Raw genomic sequence first — 22,498 nt, 5'->3', positions numbered from 1 at the left:
AACTGGATCACCAAAGGAACCATTTATAAACATGGGAGACATGACGACTCCAGGTAGACGGTATTCTGGTTGGCTCTGGTTAGATTTACACAAAGCACACTAGTATTTACAGTAAAATGTTACCAGTATTTCACTATGCGTGTAACACGTCCTGTACTTCTAGTGTAAATATCAGTAAAATGAGTATGTGGTATCTAAACCTTTTGGTGGATCACAGTAATAATACGTTTCAGATGCTGTATTACAGTTCCTTTATAATCTGACTATAAGCACAAATGGAAGTCTGACTGAGGTGCTGGGCTTACTTACAGCTCTTTCTGAAATTGTGTTTTCAATATTTTCCTGATGAAGCGGGAACCTAGTCCGGAGAAATGCATTGCATTTATTAGTTTGTTTTTTTAATATTGTAGATAACTATTTATCTCAATTTTGAGTGTTTCCCAGAGGGGAGGTAAGCTCATATCTACCACTTCTTTTTAAATTGTTTTAACTATTTTATTTAATTTTGGCGCCTGAACCTTAAATGTCAGAATTTTACCACCTTGAGTGGAGGGTTTTTTCCCTGAATTTTGGCCTATGGTACAGAGAGTAGCTTTTTAACCTCAGTGAGGTTGGGTTTATGTTCCCCATCTGCCTGCTGTGTAGCCACTACTGTGGCAGACTTTGTGCCTATAATTGTTCACATCTCCCTCCTGTGGTTAACTTCTTGCCGACCGCTCCACGCCAATTGGCATGAACGTGATGGCAGTCCCAGGACCGCTCCATGGCGATTGGCATGAATGGCCTTCTATGGGGCTAGCAGGAGATTGCATGCGCCGATGCACGTGCATCTCCACTTGGAAGGCGGCTTCAGTCTCCCAGCAGTGATCGCGGCTCGGAGACTGTTATACGGCAAAACCGCCATCTAATAGGACTGTACAGTGCTGCAATCTAAGTCAGCGCTGTACTGGGGACAGCCGCGTGGCACGGCTGTCCCCCTGGGGGACACAGAAGCAATCGTCGGTGATAGGTTGAAGCCTATCACAGCCAATCCCTGTGATAGGCTGACTGGGGGAGGGAGGGAGGGAGGGAGGGAAAAATAATTAGAAAATATTTTATTTAAAAAAAAGAAGATAAATATTTGTAAAAAATAAATAAATAAACATTTGGGGAGTGATCAGATCCCACCAACAGAAATCTCTGCTGGTGGGGAGAAAAGGGGTGGGGGGAGGAATCACTTGTGTGCTGACATGTGCAGCCCTGCAGCTAGGCCTTAAAGAGACACTTAAGCCAGAAAAAAATGAGTTTTACTCACCTGGGGCTTCTACCAGCCCCCTGCAGCAGTCCTGTGCCCTCGCAGCCACTCACTAATCCTCTGGTCCCCCTCTGCCAGCTAGTTTCGTTTTTGTCGACAGGCCCGTCAGGACTGGCCACGCGTAGCTTTTTCCGCATTCCCGACTGTCATTAGCGCTATTGCGCATACAAACATACAAAAATACGCGCTGCCGCATTACGCACGCATAGATATGCAGCAACGCGTATTTTTGTACACGTTGCGGCCCGCAATAGCGCTAATTACACTCGGGAATGTGGAAAAAGCTACGCATGGCCAGTCCTGACGGGCCTGTCGGCAAAAACGAAACTAGCTGGCAGAGGGGGACCAGAGGATTAGTGAGTGGCTGCGAGGGCACAGGACTGCTTCAGGGGGCTGGTAGAAGCCCCAGGTGAGTAAAACTCATTTTTTTTCTGGCTTAAGGTTCACTTTAAAGCTGCAGTGGCCCTTTTAGTAAAAAATGGCCTGGTCACTAGGAGGGTTTAACACTGCGGTCCTTAAGTGGTTAATTAAGATACTACACTATATTGGCTCTTGGTCTCTTATCACATTCCCCTCCCTTATTTTCTTTTTGAGACTGTTTAAAGCATTAATAAGAAGCGATATATTACTCTTCTATGGAATCTCATTGTGTCCATCGGCATACGTATCATAAAGGATATGCAGAAAAGTTGTGCAAGACGGGACTATGTATCCTGCTACCACAACAGAGACAATTGACATATTGAAAACAGATATGACTCAATAGACCCTATACATAACATATAATGCATTCATATGTCCATTTATCCACTTGTTTCCATTCCAGAAAATGGTCCATTTTTATGTCTATTGTGAATCTATCCTTCCTCAGAGCACGGGAATCTTATAGTTACTGTGAATTCCCCCTTTTACAGGCATAAATAGACAAAGGACTTCAGCTATGATGTGATAAGGATGTCTTTAAAGGTAGACATACCGTGTTAAACATTTTTAATAGATGGAACATTATATTCAATAAGAGCATAAGAGCACTAATGAACATATATTGAAAAATAGGACATATCCAGTTATATTTTCAATGTAAATATTAATCGAGTATTGATAGGATGAGCTTATTCATTACTCTTAAAGGATCATCAGGGAGCAGAAGCAGTATGCAGTGGATATTCGTACAGCTTTGTACTGCATCAGCTAAATCACTGTGAAGTTACTTAGCGGCTGTGGCCAAACAATATTAAACAAAATCTACTAATACGAAATGGTATACCAGGTTATCAATGTATATCAGGAATTTATCAATTGTTTATCTGAACTATGAATTGCATGCTGTATGCCTACTATTACCTAAAGATGTAGATAATGTCACATTTATTTTGAAGTCTGCCATAAGTGAAGGTTTTGTTTAATTAAAAAAATATAATACAAGTAATGCTGAGCCAAAAAATGTGTAACCTAACAAGAAGAAATGTTATGATTAACTTAGAGTTCAAATGCCAGTAGAGCACAAGTCATATACTGTATCTTTGAAAGGGCTATGAGATTTCTGTGACTTTTTTTTACACATTACTGTATGTGGTAACTCACTTGAAGCAGAACTGACTCACTAAAGCAGAAAGCTTCTTGTAATAAGTTAATATTTGTAAAGCTTGTCATGTGATCTGGTAAAGTAGTTTTCAGGTCTCCTTACCAGTTCACTATTCTGAATAAAGAACTGAGAGGCTGTGATGGGAATACCCTACCCTGTCATTGGTAATGTGGCTTCTTCTGTAGCCTTTAAGGATATTCCATAAACTCTGATTACCTACATTATGTAATGCCTTTTTTAAGAAAGCTGTCCTGGGAAGAATAAGGACAGCAAAGTTCAAAAAGAGTTTACCGAGATGAGTATAGTTGACTGCTTCTTAACCAATTAAATCACTTTCTAAAGGTATGTGTCAGTAATGCTGGATACACACGTTGCGTTCCCGCCCTCGATGCGCCGCTCGATTTCCAGCCGCTCGATAATTTTCCGAGCATTTCCGAGGGCATTTCGATGATTGTTAGGTCGATTCACATGTAAAGTATGCCAAATCGACTGAACGATCCATCGAAACGCGAATCGGACATGACGGAAATCATCGAGTCCACGCGAATCAACGGGGATCGAGCGGCGCATCAAGTGTGGGAACGCACCGTGTGTATCCAGCATTAGACTTATGTTTATGTGTAGATGTGTTTTTTCACTGGAAAATGAGGAGAATCTGTATTTATCTTAAGTCTTTGGGTGGTTTGGTTGGACATCACTGCACTTGTACAACAGCTAATTAACTAATCTTTCAACACCTTTCACTGTGATTGATTATAACCCAGGCGTGGGTTGTTAATGTTTGTCACCAAATGTATGCAGTGTTTCATAAATACAGGCTATGTTTGCTGTTTGCTCCAGTGCTCACATGTGGAATATTGGAAAACCTTAATGAACTAGGTTCTGTATCTTTTGATTGCCTTCATTCCTATGCTGAATAGAGATCTCCAGAACATGTCGGGTGGAGCAGCAGAAAGGTCAAGGTTATCTGGCTGAAAGGTCACAAACTATTTAATATGGCCATATAAGTTAATAACCCCTTATTTGATTATCTGCAAAACATTAATCAGGCATATGCTTACTCAAGCTCAGAGCACTATACATTGTCAAGATAGTTAAAGCAGCATATACCATCCTACATCAAAGATTTAAAAAAATGAAATAAACTCATCAGGACTATTGAAAAAAATAATCACATTTATAATGCACATTTAGGCCCAGTGCACACCAAAACCGCTAGCAGATCCACAAAACGCTAGCGGTTTTGGGTGTGGAGTACGAGATAAAGGCGCAGTGCACACTGAGCGGATTTGGATGCGATCCGCCGGCCGCATCCGCTTGTTAATCCGCGTGGCTATTGTATTTAAATGGGCTGGTGCACACCGGCGGTTTGAGGTTTTTTGCAAACCGCAAACGTGCAGCAGGAGGCACGTTTGCGGTTTGCTAAAAACCTCAAACCGCCGGTGTGCACCAGCCCATTGAATTACATTAGCCAAGTGCATTTTCAGGCGGATGCGGCCGGTGGATGCGCTCGGTGTGCACTGGGCCTCAAATTCACATATTATATTTATGTAAATTAATCAAAACCTGTAGATGTAATTTTTTTATAATATCATGACTGTTTTATGAAATAATATTCTGTTTTATCATGAAATGTATAATCTATATCCTACATAATTACTTGTATTATAATATAGATACATTTTGTAATGTGATTAGGAAATAACGACTCTTATAAAATTTGATCAAGTATAGTTAATACCTTTCTTTTATTGACTAGAGTATAAAAAATATGTTTCCTGCTATCCCCAGTGCTATTTTACTGAATAATTTTGTGACCATTTTCAATGCAATACCTGACTTTTGTGAGACTTTGAATTTGCTGTCATGTGATTACCTACCGATATCCAAAACCATGGAGAAATCTGTAGTGCTGTGATATTCAATTTGCAAATTCAGAAGCACTTGAAGAATAGAGATCACGATATGGTAACATTTGACCTACTATTTAACAGAGTTTTGAGCAAGGGGAGAAAGCTTAAACTAGGAGTTATAGAAAAATAAGATTAAACAGCTCAGGGAAGTCTTGTGTCTAGAGTGGTATGGCAAACTACACAGTAAAGAAGCTAAAATTAAATGACAAATGTTTCTAAGTATTATTAATGACTATTTACTATAACCAGGGTCCAATCAATTTTTGTGTTGCAATATTAGAACTTAAAGGAATCCTCAGACAAAAAAAAAAGTTTCACTTACCTGGGGCTTCTACCAGCCCCGTGCAGCCATCCTGTGCCTACAATGCGGCCCGCTGACCCCGAGATCGGCAAAAACGAAACTAGCTGGCGGCAGGGGACTGGAGCAGCAGTGAGTGACTACGAGGGCACAGGCTGGCTGCATGGGGCTGGTAGAAGCCCCAGGTAAGTCAAGCTAATTTTTTTTTTGCCTGATGATTCCTTTAACCACTTTGCATCCAGACCTTGTTTTCTCCTAATGGACCAGAGTAGTTTTGACACTTTAGCGGTGTCCCTTTTTAATCAGCAATAACTTAATCTGTACTTGTGCCACTTAAATGATCTATATATCGTTTTTTTCAAGACAAACTAAGCTTTCATTGGGGGTATTTGGTACCAAGTAAAAGGTACCATGATAGTGCAATACAGCTTTCAATTCTTACCCTTTTTGTTGCTCTTTAGAGGTACACAAAAAGCTCACAAGTAGTGTATGCCTCCACTAGCAAGGCTGCAGGAACATAAACCATAATTCAACTGCTGACTACTATGCCCATGGTTATCAATTGAATTCTTCCACCTTTACACGCAGGGCTACCAACATAAGTCTCTTATGCTTACTGCAGGGGTAGAGAACCTTGGCCCTGGAGCCAGATGTGGCTCTTTTGCTGGCTACATTTGTCTCACATACAAATCAGTAGGGGTTGATTCACTAAGCTACACTGATCAAGCAGTGCAGCTTAGTGTGGCAGCGCAAATAAAATTTTCAAAGTAGGCACGCTACTGCGGTAGCATGCACTACTAACTTACTCACGCTACCCCAAAACAAACAGCTGCTTCAATTGTCCCACTCTGGACCCTGTCAGGTCCAGTGACTTTGTAGAACGAGATCCCCGCATTTTGATCAGCCTAATAGGCTGCCTGTCACTTGACAGGCAGCATGTTGGGCCAAAGTGCGGGGATCTTGTCCTACAAAGTGAATCAACCCCCAAATCAGCTAGCTAATTGTACAAGTTGTTAGTCTGTATTCCTCCTGTCTGGCCCTCAGGGAAATTGCTGATGTTGCTGAAACCCAAGAGAAGCTGAAGACGTGTCTGACACTTCCGCTGCCCGGCGGATCAACTGTATACACATCACCATGGCAACAGAGACGTGAGCTCTCTGCTGCGCATGCGCACTGTCCCAGTTTGAAACGTTGTATGGCTCTCACGGAATTACATTCTAAAATATGTGGCATTTATGGCTCTCTCAGCCAAAAAGGTTCCTGACCCCTGGCTTACTGGATCTATAATCTGCCCTATCACCGACCAGCAGACACTGCAGTATTTATATCTGTCTGGTGACCATTTCCTACTTGCTCCCTTCTTTCCTACACAGTAATACCTTCATACCAGAGGTGAACTCACATAGTGTAAAACCTTTATTAAATGAACAATTAAAAGGAGTTAAAAACTCAACCAAGCATATTATTTTCCCCAAATCAACAGTCCGCACATCTAAATGTCTGTTTCCATCAAGGTTTAGCCAGGGCCTGCCTTCTAAGCTCCACCCTATGGATTTCATCCTATGGAACTCATCAGGGCTGCTAACATAAGCTTTTCTCTATTTTCTCAAATCACTAAACCCCTTCATCCAGTTAGGGAAATGGTATTTAACTCTTGTGGTTTGTCTTCTAGATTAATATGCAGTGATTCTCAAGAGGTTGAACTTCATGGACACATATCTTTTTTCAACCTAGACATTTATGTATCTGCTATGTTCTCTCCACAGAAATGAAAGCTGCAGTGGGTTGCTATCATGAAATGACGTGTCACTGCTTGCACCCAAGTGGTGACATCCAGAGACCAGACTTTGAGCAGTCCTGTGACAACAAATTCAGAGCTTCACTTTTCTGCATCACTATTTGTTGTGATGTGCAGCAAAAAAACAAAAAAAAAACCATGTAATTGCGTCAATTTGGCCAAGCATGAAAGAGCCTTCAAATGGAAACTTTAATTATAATTGATATAATTGATAAAATGCTGGAAACCGCATAAAATATCATTTTGCTATACATAGGAGGTGAGAGTAAAGTGTGTGGTATGTAACAGCGGTTCATGTTTCATAGTCTGCAATTAAATTAACGTTTTTATTATAGCTACCTTTTTAAATAATTACCTGTGATTAAATCTATATATGCCATACATGTGATTATTGTCATATGCTCAAACACAATCATAATTTCATAGTACACAGTCATTATTTTTCTTTGGGTACGTTGTAAATGAATTATAAACAATTTAATGCCTCCCAAACTGGGTTATATCCTTCTATAAATAAGTGTTACTTCACAAGTCTATTTCTTTTTGAACACACAGGAATCATTTCATAGCTTGTAAGTGCTGAAAAATAATCTGTGGGAAACAGAGGATTAGATTGTCCCATGTCTGATATTTACATAGGAAAATAACAAGAAAACAAGGAACCTTTGTAGTGCGTGTGGATTGCCTATAAATGCTGTTCTGTTCTCAGACATAACATGACTTGTCAGCACTGCTAGGATGGGCTGACCTTTCATGCAAATGAACACTTAATAAACCTCTGTCTTTGGCTGTAGAAATGAACATGGTGTTACAAAAGGGATAAACTTAATAAGAACTGTCTCCTTTGTATGCAATGAGTCCCCAGAACAAAAAGCCTGACTATCACGGTACATCATAAAAATTATAAGTTCAGTGTAGAATATACATCACAAATGACTAACATCAATGAAAACCATGTAATGCTACTACAAACCGAAGCAATGATTATGAGCAAATAATTCTCATAAAAAGGTTAGTTTGTTTTCAATTAAACCTTAATTAAATACAAAAGAGCATTTCTTTCAGTCTCCTACTCTCCTTAAAACAAACTACTTTCACCCAGGCAAAAGAGGTTACAGATTTCCAGTTGCTGCACTGAACAAACCTTATTAGCATTTTTCTGCCTTATCGAGTCAAATAAAACTGTACATCAAGATACAAAAGATCTTTCTTTCTGCCTATTCCGCTACTTGTGCACTACCATCCCAAACAATCATTCTTAATCATTTAGGTGATGACTTAGGAACAATTGCTGAACAGACATACTGCTTGACCTTCTGTTAAGCAGCTCGTTCGGTTTTTATTACAGACATATTGGGGTTAAAAAGTGCACAGCAATTTTACCTGTATTTATGCTGTCCACACAACTAGCCTAACTCGGGTTGTATACAGTGTGCATGTTGGTCATATAATGCGCTTTGAGCATTTCATTGATGACATAAAATTGACGTGCTCTGTTAGTACATGGCAATTTTACTGGGGGTTTGTGAAACAACCCCATTGTGTTTAAAGAAAATATACTTCAATATATGTTTTCCTTACTATACCAAATGCTTGTCACGATCTCACCTCACCCTGGTTCCAGTGGCAAGTCAGGCTGCTCCAAGGAACCAGTGAAGATGAACGAGCGTCTCACAGCAGGCGAGCGGCATCTCTCCCATGGGCAAATGTGGTTGGATTTCCATGGTTGCCTGGCAATGGGGACGTTAATCGTACGCTCCCAGAAGCTACTGTATCTGCAAGCCAGAAAGTGACTGACTATTCTGACTCAGTCACTCACTGCAGCTGGGTGTAGTATTCATCGTCCGGCTACTGCACTGAGGCCTCCTGATTGGAGGCCTCGAGTATCTAACGCTGGAGGCAGTAGCCCATTGCCTGTTTTTCCGTTAAGACGCTAGAGCTAGCCGCTGGGATTTCCTTTCTTTAGCTTCCTTTCTTTAGCTTTCTGCTACTTGTCTGAAACCTTGCCTGAACCTTTGCCTGTCTTTTGACTATCCTATTGTCTGCTGCCTGGACTACTCTTGCCTGCCTGACCATTCTCCTGCCTCATCCCTAGTATCTGCCTGTTCTTATGTGTATGACCTTTGGCTTGCTGACTATGACATAGGATGTGACTGTGATTGACAGTCATCTGATATCTGTGTATGACTTAGAACTGTATGACTATGTTACTTGCCTGTATCATTGCTTAGTGAGTACTGGTGGTACCATAGCCTTACAGCTATACCTTGCGCATTAAGCTTGGGTGTAAACAAAGTCAGGTAGATGCTACTCTGTCTCTTGTTCAAGTGGGGACATGCCACACAAGGTAGAGTAGGGCAGGTTAATATATGCTCCAATATTTATCCTTCCAGTGCTACGTGCATTGTCAGAGCTGGCAGCAGCCTCACCAATGCCTAGGGCTATTATTATGGGACCCTTCTGCTCAGCCTGTACAAAATTACATGTTGTTGCAACAACAGTGTGGGTAGCTGTGAGCAAGAAACTCCTGATTCTAATACATGTATTGTTTCACATTTGTATGTACAGATCTTTCTTAGGCAAAAGTCACTTCATTCAGGTTATCTATTCCCATACATCAATGTCTACAGTTGCAGGAATTACATTTCCTATAATAATGGAAGCCAAATGCCATTGATTCATGCATCATTATATTTTCCCAGTGTCCATATTTTCTCTGAAATGTTATTACATAAATTTAACTGATGCTCACTACTGAAACATATAATGGCTGTTCTGGTAAATGTGAACTTGTGTAAGCTTGTTAGCAGATGAGTTAATGGAGCGAGCAGACTGTAGATATAATCATTGTTGTCTATTGATTGAGTCAGAAATGTGAATTGCAATAAAACCCACTGCAGTAGTAGTAAAGTAGGGCGTATTTTCTAACTGCATTACTGACCTCATGACATTATCAATATGTCTATCTGACGTCTGTCTTAGATTCTTCTTAAGCTGAACAGTGGCACTAGAAAGAAACCATCATAAGGTTCTTATTTCAGTACAGTGCACAGTAAGAATAATGTCAGTCATCTCTTTGGCCACATACTAATTGCTCCAACATAATATGTGAAACCCGAGTGATTGCTTTGGCCAACAGCTGCATTTTTATTTGCACGTGTCTACATAAGTGACTTTAGTGTTTAATCATTGGGCATCACCTCTTAGCAAACACACTAATTGCTTGAGAACACTAGAAAATAGAAGTGATCCTGCAAAACACTCATAACATCTGTACATGTGTTTATGTTATTAAGCATGATTTTGACACAGATTTGCTTTAAGTTGCTTCAGCTGTCTCTTTATTCATTACATAAAAATATGGTATATATAGATCTCTGAATGTATTCTTCATTTAAAGCTGGTGTCTCAGTATCTGTGAGTCATTTGACCTTGTGGAAAGGCAGGCTATTAAAGAGAAATGCCAAATTATATGGTATAGTTATGACATGATAATTCTTCTTAAAGGTAGAGTTAACTAAAGCCCTTGATTTTCACTAGTAAGTAATTATTTTCAAGATGTATTTTTATAGTTATTTATTATTTTCTACTCTTGCTTCGATTTGGGCTTTATCTTTTATTTTTCCTTTGCATTGATAATCACTACTACTGCATACATAATGCATTTATATATCTGGGATTATGGTCAACATCATGTTTGTCAGTCATATGCTGGAAGTGGGACTTGGTCTCAGAGGCTACACACCTCTTTACCAACGCTAATCAAATGAAGTATGGTCCGTGTTAGGCCTTGTTCACACTTCTTTGCGCTGCCGTGCGTTATGCTGCTGATTCCATTCACTACAGTGAAAGGGTTAGTGCTGCGCTTTGCAAAAAAGACATGCAGCAGTGCAATAGCGCAGTGCAGCACATGTAGTCTGAATATCAGACAGTACAGTCTATATGCTGACATCAAACCAACAAACGTTGATTTGGGTAATACCTTTATGGACTAACTGTACATGATTTATTGCAAGCCTTCAAAATGTTAAGTTTCTTCTTTAGGTATTATATGGGTCTAACCATATACAATTAGTCAATAAAAGTATTACCCGAATTGTTGGTTTGATGTCAGCATATCTGACTCAAACTTGCGCTTGCATTGCATTTTCCTTCTGACCTTCATAGACACCCTTTTGGCTTATTGGGCCATATACAATTCATTTTTTGTCTTAAAGTAAACCAGAGATCATGACATGCAAAGAATCAATACTTACCCGGGGCTTCCTCCAGTCCCATAAACACATGTGAGTCTCTCGCCATCCTCCTGCGGTCTGCCATTTAGCCACGATCCGCCCCAGTAATTGCTTCAGTCGTGTCAGTCTGGGTCTTCTACACATGCACGGGAGATCCGCACATGCGCAGAAGACCAAGACTGGACCCGATGAAGCCAGTCACCGGGGCTGATTGACGCTGAATGGCAGACCTCACGAGTTTATGGGGCTGGAGGAAGCCCCAGGTACAGTAAGTATCAATTCTTTGTATTTCATGATCTCTGGTACACTTTAAGTTTTCCCTTTGGAGATAATATTTTGTCTTCTGTATAAAACATCTTTATAGCATTCTGTAATTGAAAAACTACTGAAAAGAAGTTGAATAAGTACTGGCACAATTATTCTGAGTATTTTCTTGCTTGCTGGTGGCTTAAAAGGCATTTTATTGCTAAGGTGTGAAAATATCACCTAGGAGAAAAAAATTGAATTGCATTTGGCCTCTTATGTCTAAGAAAAGCTTGCCGTTTGTCTGCAGGCCCCACAGCACATAGTCTGTGCAAACTTTCTACATCTGTACAGCGTGAGGGACTAATTCAACAATCTATACAATACATCCTATTCATGTAATTAAATATTACACAGACATTAGTCATATTGTAAAATGGTAAATAAAAAGATTTGGGTAACCACTGTCAATCCAATTGTAAGGTGTGTGGTGATACGGTTTTATGTTTTTTTTTTTTTTTTTGCTAAAATGGCACAGCTTTGATGCTGTATACAGTATTTTTCATAATATTTTGCTTATTTTAAAGGTGAAAGAGCTTGTGAGACACTTGTGAACTTTCTGACAACCAAAGCAGATATACTGTACAACAGCTCTCAGTATGACAGATATGCCATAATACAAAATGGTCTTATCTTTAGTTTACAAACTCAAATATAATTAACTGACAATTTAGAAGTGTTTATATCGTAACAGTATCGAACAAAGACAAAGACAATTCTTTCTCCAGGGCTACTTCTAAACAAGAGCTCATGCAACCTCAATACCTGCACACTCATGTCAATAAACTATCTAAAAAACACTTAGAGCTAAGGCCCACAGGAGATGTTTCAGCCATGCATTGGTTTCACCAGCAATACCAAAAAAGTGCAAGGCTAATGCAAGTCAATGGAGGTTATTCCATAGGAGCGACTGCAATTTCCCCAAATTGCAATTGCGGGTGCTGCAGAATTTCTGGAGTGATTGCGCTCTAATACAAAGTATAGGATCACTGCAAAATCGATTTTCAATAACTCATGCAAAACAATTTTGTAGTAATTTTACTACCTAGAAAAAAAAACAAAAATCCCTAGCATTCAATTCAAAAGTGCTTTAACCACTTCAGGATTCTGCGTACGCTTAACCTGCTGAGCGGTCTGGACGAGCTCAGCTCGTCCAACACCGCCAGAGGCTGCCGCTCAGGCCCTGCTGGGCCGATTTCAATGAAATAAAAAGCAGCACACGCAGCCGGCACTTTGCCAGCCGCGTGTGCTGCCTGATCGCCGCTGCAGCGCGGCGATCCGCCGCGTGCAGCGGCGAAAGAGGGTCCCCCCAGCCGCCCGAGCCCAGCGTAGCCGGAACAAACAGTTCCGGCCAGCGCTAAGGGCTGGATCGGAGGCGGCAGACGTCAGGACGTCGGCTGACGTCCATGACGTCACTCCGCTCGTCGCCATGGCGACGAGGGAAGCGAAACACGGAGGGCCGCTCATTGCGGCCTTCCGTGTTATTCCTTGCCGCCGGAGGCGATCGGAAGATCGCCTCCGGAGCGCCCTCTAGTGGGCTTTCATGCAGCCAACTTTCAGTTGGCTGCATGAAATAGTTTTTTTTTTATTTAAAGAAAACCCTCCCGCAGCCACCCTGGCGATTTAATCAGAACGCCAGGGTGGTTAACTACGCCCCTGAATCCTGAAGTGGATAGCATGGAAACGGCCGCTCGTATGAGCGGCCGTTCCATGTCAGTTCACGGAGGGTGTCTCCGTGAACACCCTGCGAGCCGCCGATCGCAGCTCGCAGGGTAAATGTAAACACGCGGGGAAGATCTTCCCCGGTGTTTACATATATACGGCGCTGCGCAGCAGCAGCGCCGTAGAGGAGATCGGCGATCCCCGGCCTCTGATTGGCCGGGGATCGCCGGCATCTGATAGGCTGAAGCCTATCCTATCCGGCGCAGGACGGCTTTCCGTCCTGCGGCGCACACAGGGGACGGGAGAGGGAGGGAAGGAGGCAGAGGGAGGACTAGTGCTGCGGAGGGGGGCTTTGAGGAGCCCCCCCCCCCGCTAGGCACAGCAGCGCGGCGGCGATCAGACCCCCCCAGCAGGACATCCCCCTAGTGGGGAAAAAAGGGGGGAGGTCTGATCGCCCTGCCTGATTTCTGATCTGTGCTGCGGGCTGAAGAGCCCCCGCAGCACAGATCAGCCAAACCACCCGGAATCCGGAAGTGGTTAAAATCACCAGAAATCGATTTGGAAAACCCTGGTGAAATCGCTACAAAAAGTGCTTAGTGATAGCAATTTCACTTAAAGAGAATCTGTATTGTTAAAATCGCTCAAAAGTAAACATACCAGTGCGTTAGGGGACATCTCCTATTACCCTCTGTCACAATTTCGCGCGCTCCTCGCCGCATTAAAAGTGGTTAAAAACAGTTTTAAAAAGTTTGTTTGTAAACAAACAAAATGGCCACCAAAACAGGAAGTAGGTTGATGTACAGTATGTCCACACATAGAAAATACATCCATACATAAGCAGGCTGTATACAGCATTCCTTTTGAATCTCAAGAGATCATTTGTGTGTTTCTTTCCCCCATGCACTGAAGTTTCAGGCTGCTCTTTTCTTCCTGCAAACAGCTTTGCCCTTGTTTGTAATTCCTCAGTATGTGAAAGCCCAGCCAGCTCAGAGGACGATTTATCCAGCTGATTAGAGAAGCTTCTCTCTTCTCTCTTATCTAAATAACACACAGGCAGTGTGCATAGAGGGGCCAGAAAGGGTGAGTTCATAGCAGAACCACAACACTGAAGAACTTGGCAGCCTTCCAGACACAGGCCGACAAGTCTGACAGGGGAAAGATACATTGATTTATTACAGAGACTGTCATAGTAGAAAGTGCTGCAGTTAGCCAGAACACATTAGAATAGCTTTTGGAACATGTAGGATGATAAAAAACAGGATGCAATTTTTGTTACGGAGTCTCTTTAACAATTTCTAGTGGGCCCCAGCCCTTAAAGGACATCTGAGGTGAAAATTAGCTAATGAGATAAACAATTGTATCTATCCTCCTTCTAAAAATGACTTTTTAAGTTATCCCACAGTTTTATATTCAAATCTACTTTTTAAGTTTTTAATGTTTCATGCCTCTTCTCAATGACGCATTTATTGAAGTATGCCAGAGATAAAATCTGTGAACTATTGGCCCTTTTTATCTCTTTCCTACACTCAGAAGCCATTTACTGCCAGGAAAGTGTTATATGGCTGCAATTCTTTATCAGTGAGGGTTACGTTATAGTCCAACCCAGTTCCGACCTGGACAGAAATTGTCCCTTGCATACCTGATTTTTAACTATTTCAGGCAGAGAAAGAAAAAAAGGAACCCAGCATAGTTATTTGTGTGCTTGACACTGTACATACACATGCCTATCTCATTATGTCACCTGTCACCTCGGTTTCCTTTAAGCTGCATACTTACCAGAAGATAGATTGGGGAACCCACAGCAACGCAACCCAACAAACAAGCATTCCTCAATCCATCTTCCTACTGTGGGAAGACAACAAGGTCCATGTGATTAACCACTTCCCGACCGCCTAACGCACAGAGGCGGCCGGGAAGTGGAGCCCTGAAGGACCGGCTCACCCACAGAGGCGGCGGTCCTTCTAAGGGCATGGGCGGAGCGATCGCGTCATCCGTGACGCGATCCTCCGCCGGCGCCTGTCACCGCTCGCCCGCCGCAACATCCCGCCGGCTATACGGAAGCGCCGGCGGGATGTTAACCCCTCGATCGCCGCATACAAAGTGTATAATACACTTTGTAATGTTTACAAAGTGTATTATACAGGCTGCCTCCTGCCCTGGTGGTCCCAGTGTCCGAGGGACCACCAGGGCAGGCTGCAGCCACCCTAGTCTGCACCCAAGCACACTGATTTCTCCCCCCCTGCCCACAGCACCCATCAGACCCCCCCCTGCCCACCCCCCAGACCCCTGTTTGCACCCAATCACCCCCCTAATCACCCATCAATCACTCCCTGTCACTATCTGTCAACGCTATTTTTTTTTTATCCCCCCCCTGCTCCCTGCCCCCTCCTGATCACCCCCCACCCCTCAGATTCTCCCCAGACCCCCCCCCCCCTGTTTACTGTATGCATCTATCCCCCTGATCACCTGTCAATCACCTGTCAATCACCTGTCAATCACCCGTCAATCACCCGTCAATCACCCCCTGTCACTGCCACCCATCAATCAGCCCCTAACCTGCCCCTTGCGGGCAATCTGATCACCCCCCCACACCAATAGATCGCCCACAGATCCGACATCAGATCACCTCCCAAATCCATTGTTTACATCTATTCTCTCCTCTAAACACCCACTAATTACCCATCAATCACCCATCAATCACCCCCTATCACCACCTGTCACTTTTACCTATCAGATCAGACCATAATCTGCCCCTTGCGGGCACCCAATCACCCGCCCACACGCTCAGATTGCCCTCTGACCCCCCCTTATCAATTCACCAGTGCATTAATTACATCTGTTCTTCCCTGTAATAACCCACTGATCACCTGTCAATCACCTGTCAATCACCTATCACCCATCAATCACCCCCTGTCACCCCCTGTCACTGCCACCCATCAATCAGCCCCTAACCTGCCCCTTGCGGGCAATCTGATCACCCACCCACACCATTAGATCGCCCGCAAACCCGCCGTCAGATTACCTCCCAAATGTATCGTTTACATCTGTTATCTTCTCTAAACACCCACTAATTACCCATCAATCACCCATCAATCACCCCCTATCACCACCTGTCACTGTTACCTATCAGATCAGACCCTAATCTGCCCCTTGCGGGCACCCAATCACCCGCCCACACGCTCAGATTGCCCTCAGACCCCCCCCCCCCCTTATCAATTCGCCAGTGCATTAATTACATCTGTCCTTCCCTGTAATAACCCACTGATCACCTGTCAATCACCTGCCAATCACCTATCACCCATCAATCACCCCCTGTCACTGCCACCCAACAATCAGCCCCTAACCTGCCCCTTGCGGGCAATCTGATCACCCACCCACACCAATAGATCGCCCGCAGATCCGACATCAGATCACCACCGAAGCGCAGCGTTTACATCTATTCTCTCCTCTAAACACCCACTAATTACCCATCAATCACCCCCTATCACCACCTGTCACTGTTACCCATCAGATCAGACCCTAATCTGCCCCTTGCGGGCACCCAATCACCCGCCTACACGCTCAGATTGCCCTCAGACCCCCCCTTATCAATTCGCCAGTGCAATATTTACATCTGTCCTTCCCTGTAATAACCCACTGATCACCTGTCAATCACCTGCCAATCACCTATCACCCATCAATCACCCCCTGTCACTGCCACCCATCAATCACCCCCTGTCACTGCCACCCATCAATCACCCGCTGTCACTGCCACCCATCAATCCGCCCCTAACCTGCCCCTTGCGGGCAAACTGATCACCCACCCACACCAATAGATCGCCCGCAGATCCGACATCAGATCACCACCCAAGCGCAGTGTTTCCATCTATTCTCTACCCTAAACACCCACTAATTACCCATCAATCACCCCCTGTCACTGCTACCTATCAGATTAGACCCCTATCTGCCCCTAGGGCACTCAATCACCCGCCCACACCCTCAGAATGCCCTCAGACCCCAGCCCTGATCACCTCGCCAGTGCATTGCTTGCATCTATTCCCCCCTCTAATCACACCTTAAGACACCCATCAATCACCTCCTGTCACCCCCTAGCACACCTACCCATCAGATCAGGCCCCAATTTGCCCCGTGTGGGCTCCTGATCACTCGGCCAAACCCTCAGATCCCCCTCAGACCCCCCTTCCGATCACCTCCCCAGTGCATTGATTGCATCTATTTTCCCCTCTAACCACCCCCTGAGACACCCATCAATCACCTCCTGTCACCCCCCTAGCACTCCTATCCATCAGATCAGGCCCAATACAACCTGTCATCTAAAAGGCCACCTTGCTTATGACCGGTTCCACAAAATTCGCCCCCTCATAGACCACCTGTCATCAAAATTTGCAGATGCTTATACCCCTGAACAGTCATTTTGAGACATTTGGTTTCCAGACTACTCACGGTTTTGGGCCTGTAAAATGCCAGGGCGGTATAGGAACCCCACAAGTGACCCCATTTTAGAAAAAAAGACACCCCAAGGTATTCTGTTAGGTGTATGACGAGTTCATAGAAGATTTTATTTTTTGTCAAAAGTTAGCGGAAATTAATTTTTATTGTTTTTTTTTCACAAAGTGTCATTTTTCACTAACTTGTGACAAAAAATAAAATCTTCTATGAACTCGCCATACACCTAACGGAATATCTTGGGGTGTCTTCTTTCTAAAATGGGGTCACTTGTGGGGTTCCTATACTGCCCTGGCATTTTAGGGGCCCTAAACCGCGAGGAGTAGTCTAGAAAACAAATGCTTCAAAATGATCTGTGAATAGGACGTTGGGCCCCTTAGCGCACCTAGGCTGCAAAAAAGTGTCACACATGTGGTACCGCCGTACTCAGGAAAAGTAGTATAATGTGTTTTGGGGTGTATTTTTACACATACCCATGCTGGGTGGGAGAAATTTCTATGTAAATGGACAATTGTGTGTAAAAAAATCAAACAATTGTCATTTACAGAGATATTTCTCCCACTTAGCATGGGTATGTGTAAAAATACACCCCAAAACGCATTATACTACTTGTCCTGAGTATGGCGGTACCACATGTGTGGCACTTTTTTACACCCTAAGTACGCTAAGGGGCCCAAAGTCCAATGAGTACCTTTAGGATTTCACAGGTCATTTTGCGACATTTGGTTTCAAGACTACTCCTCACGGTTTAGGGCCCCTAAAATGCCAGGGCAGTATAGGAACCCCACAAATGACCCCATTCTAGAAAGAAGACACCCAAAGGTATTCCGTACGGAGTATGGTGAGTTCATAGAAGATTTTATTTTTTGTCACAAGTTAGCGGAAAATGACACTTTGTGAAAAAAAACTATTAAAATCAATTTCCGCTAACTTGTGACAAAGAAATAAAAACTTCTATGAACTCACCATACTCCTAACGGAATACCTTGGGGTGTCTTCTTTCTAAAATGGGGTCATTAGTGGGGTTCCTATACTGCCCTGGCATTTTAGGGGCCCTAAACCGCGAGGAGTAGTCTTGAAACAAAAATGACCTGTAAAATCCTAAAGGTACTCATTGGACTTTGAGCCCCTTAGTGCAGTTAGGGTGCAAAAAAGTGCCACACATGTGGTATCGCCGTACTCGGGAGAAGTAGTATAATGTGTTTTGGGGTGTATTTTTACACATACCCATGCTGGGTGGGAGAAATACCTCTGTAAATGACAATCTTTTGATTTTTTTACACACAATTGTCCATTTACAGAGGTATTTCTCCCACCCAGCATGGGTATGTGTAAAAATACACCCCAAAACACATTATACTACTTCTCCTGAGTACGGCAATACCACATGTGTGGCACTTTTTTGCAGCCTAACTGCGCTAAGGGGTCCAAAGTCCAATGAGCACCTTTAGGCTTTACAGGGGTGCTTACAATTTAGCACCCCCCAAAATGTCAGGACAGTAAACACACCCCACAAATGACCCCATTTTGGAAAGTAGACCCTTCAAGGTATTCAGAGAGGGGCATGGTGAGTCCGTGGCAGATTTCATTTTTTTTTGTCGCAAGTTAGAAGAAATGGAACCTTTTTTTTTTTTTTTTTCTCACAAAGTGTCATTTTCCGCTTACTTGTGACAAAAAATAATATCTTCTATGAACTCACTATGCCTCTCAGTGAATACTTTGGGATGTCTTCTTTCCAAAATGGGGGCATTTGGGGGGTATTTATACTATCCTGGAATTCTAGCCCCTCATGAAACATGACAGGGGGTCAGAAAAGTCAGAGATGCTTGAAAATGGGAAAATTCGCTTTTTGCACCATAGTTTGTAAACGCTATAACTTTTACCCAAACCAATAAATATACACTGAATGGGTTTTTTTTAATCAAAAACATGTTTGTCCACATTTTTCGCGCTGCATGTATACAGAAATTTTACTTTATTTGAAAAATGTCAGCACAGAAAGTTAAAAAAAATCATTTTTTTGCCAAAATTCATGTCTTTTTTGATGAATATAATAAAAAGTAAAAATCGCAGGAGCAATCAAATAGCACCAAAAGAAAGCTTTATTAGTGACAAGAAAAGGAGCCAAAATTCATTTAGGTGGTAGGTTGTATGAGCGAGCAATAAACCGTGAAAGCTGCAGTGGTCTGAATGGAAAAAAAGTGGCCGGTCCTTAAGGGGTAGAAAGCCCTAGGTCCTCAAGTGGTTAAGTAACAAGTGGACTTTTATGATGTTTGTCAGACCTGTTGACCATTTTAGGTTTATAATTAAAAGCTAAATTTTATAAATTTCTTTGTTATGGATTTGCTGCGGGCCTGGAAACCCTCACTGTTTTTATTTTGCCATAGTTGTATTGATTGGCCGAGGGGTGGCCAGCACTTCACTGTTATTGTTTATCCCCATTTTATACTGCTGCATGGACACTCAAAATGTTCATTTACAAGTTCCAGAATAACCCTACGTTTTTTATGTTTTAGTGCCAAAAACCTTGTACCCCAATCACCAAGCCTGATTTTCAGTGATGAAAATAAATGGTCTGATTGAGAATTATTCTCCCTCCCTGACCTCATAAAGATTCTGTAAAAGGAAGTGAGAAAAATTTCCTCAAGGGGACACAGACAGCGATGAAAACCTTATTTAAGTGCTAATGTCTTCACATTTATTTGAAGAAAAAAAGTGGATAAACCCTTAATTTTAAAGTCACCATATATCATATATTAAATATACATTGAATTTCCTAGGGACAATGCCTTTACCTCAATATAAAGCACAGTTTGCTTTTATCAATATGAATAGTAACATCAATGTATGTAATCTTTTTCACTGGTGATGGATGGGAAATGAAGAATAGATTTTTCCTTTTTCTGCTGAAAAATATCATTTCATGCTTTGCAGCTTTTTGCGTTGCTCAGCCCTATTACTGTAATTCTCTAGCAGTTTAGATAAACATCAACGCTCCAATTGCTTTAATAGTCAAACAGTGTACCATTTGTGCCACATAGTCATTGAAGCTTGTCATGTTTGACAAATCCAGTAATTGAGATTAACTCTTCTAGGGTTTTGACATGAAACTAGTAATTTCCTATTACAGCGAATTACTGTCTATTCTTTGTATATAAAAAAAACAGTATTTAGCTGGAATCTCTTATATTTCACATTCATTTTAGATTCCTTAAAGTGTACTTTTGCATTTACAAAGCACAAGTGGAATACAATGTGGAAATTGCATACAGAGGTGCTTATATTAGAGGTAAGGGAGTATGCACAGTTACTGTTCCACTTTATACCTCCAGTCTATACTTTTACTTCCACTACTGCTCCATAAAACACAACTGGCTGTAGTACGAGAAAGAATACACAGCCATTTTTGACTAACTACAGAATACTGAAATCCATTCACAATTAGAACACTACATTGCGTACAACAGCTCTCAATATGACAGATATGCTACTACACTACATTGTTAAAGATCCACTTGTACCAAATAGCCCTACTGCCAGTGGTAATTTGGTTGCTGGGAATTGCCGCAACCGAACGTGGAATATCCGTAAATTACCAATATTCTACTATGAATCAGTAGTAGTTTAATTCTTAAAGTAAAATATTGGTCATTTTTACTAATATTTAACTATGGCCTAACCTAAACTTGCTCTCATTTGAGCCCTCTTTCTACCGTTGCCTAGCCCTAACCGCCCCATCCCCCCCAGCTGATGCCTAACCCACCACAACCCCTGCCCATATTCGTGTCGATTCACTGCTAAATAGTCACTGGAGAAATGTGGGCGCCGCCATAGGCACCCTGTCATTAGCCTCCATTTGCGGGTGTAATTGGAAATATGGCCTCTGGAGACACCCATTAAAATAGCTGCCCTGGCACTCACTATTTTATCGGGCACCTCTGGCACTGAAATATCTAGTGATGTTTGTGTAAGGATACAGCACCAACACTGGTAAGATTATCTTAGCTCACCTTCTATAGAGGAAATTAGCCCAGTACCAAGCAATATGCAAATGGAGCCTCTACCGCACAAAGAGAAAAAATGGACTCCCTCTGCTGAGAAGTCAATGCACCCTTCAATACCTCACAGAGGCTTACCAATTATTTTAGGTAAAAAAAAACAAAAAACAAAAAAAACAGAGTGGGCATTCAGGAATAACCAACTAGCTCATGGTGACCCACAACCCCCAGGAATGTATGAAGGGATAAAAGAGACAACCAAAAAAGCATTCTATTAACAAGCAATGCTAAATGTTATTTTGCCTACTTAAAACATAAGATATTTGCCATAATTCAGTTTTAAGTAAGCAACTGTGGTTTCCCATGACGTATCACTCCTGAATATGCAGATCATCTCTTTAGAGTAGATGTTCCTGAATATATCTTATTCTTTGTAAGGAGTTTAACAACAAAGGGAGAAATGGCAGCCAACCTGAGGTACACCATTACATATGATATAGGAATGCGTTAATCTTTTCCTTTCAGCGCACCAAAGAAGCAGCATGCCATTTATTAGCTACAATGGATTTCATGCTCACATGTTTGTCATACTGTATAATGCCCTTGAGTTTATGGTAGATACTATAAGTAAATGTTAGATATTGTGGAATCCTATTCCACCTGTTGCCTTTTGGCTCAGAGGAGTTGAGCTATTCTCTGGTCATCATGACGTTAGGCTGTCAGTGCACAGTAGTCTGGAGATTTCTGTTAAGAGCATTGCGTCACCTGAGGAATGTCTAGGGTCCTCATGTGCCAGGCAAGAAACACCTAAAACAGGGTGAGGCCAAAGGTTATTCAGCACTATCTGTAGGTGAAACTATTTTGTTTTACATTTTGGGATAGATATCTCAGCTGCAGGCAACCAAAGAATAGCTGTACTTTCCTTGCAGACAACTGCCGCCCAAAAAAATGATTCCTTTGGAGACA

The 22,498-nt window shown here is 42.4% G+C and overlaps 1 protein-coding gene across 10 annotated transcripts in view; it reads right to left on the bottom strand.

Annotated features, from left to right (window-relative positions):
- LOC137518602 (poly(rC)-binding protein 3-like) overlaps positions 1 to 22,498 on the bottom strand; it is a 1,088,021-nt gene that overhangs the window by 148,771 nt on the left and 916,752 nt on the right. The window lies entirely within an intron of this gene.

Source organism: Hyperolius riggenbachi, chromosome 5 (assembly GCF_040937935.1).
Source record: "Hyperolius riggenbachi isolate aHypRig1 chromosome 5, aHypRig1.pri, whole genome shotgun sequence".
In the NCBI taxonomy this organism is placed as follows: Eukaryota; Metazoa; Chordata; class Amphibia; order Anura; family Hyperoliidae; genus Hyperolius; species Hyperolius riggenbachi.
Note: the sequence above shows the minus strand (reverse complement) of the source record. Positions and strands in the feature narration are given on the sequence as shown.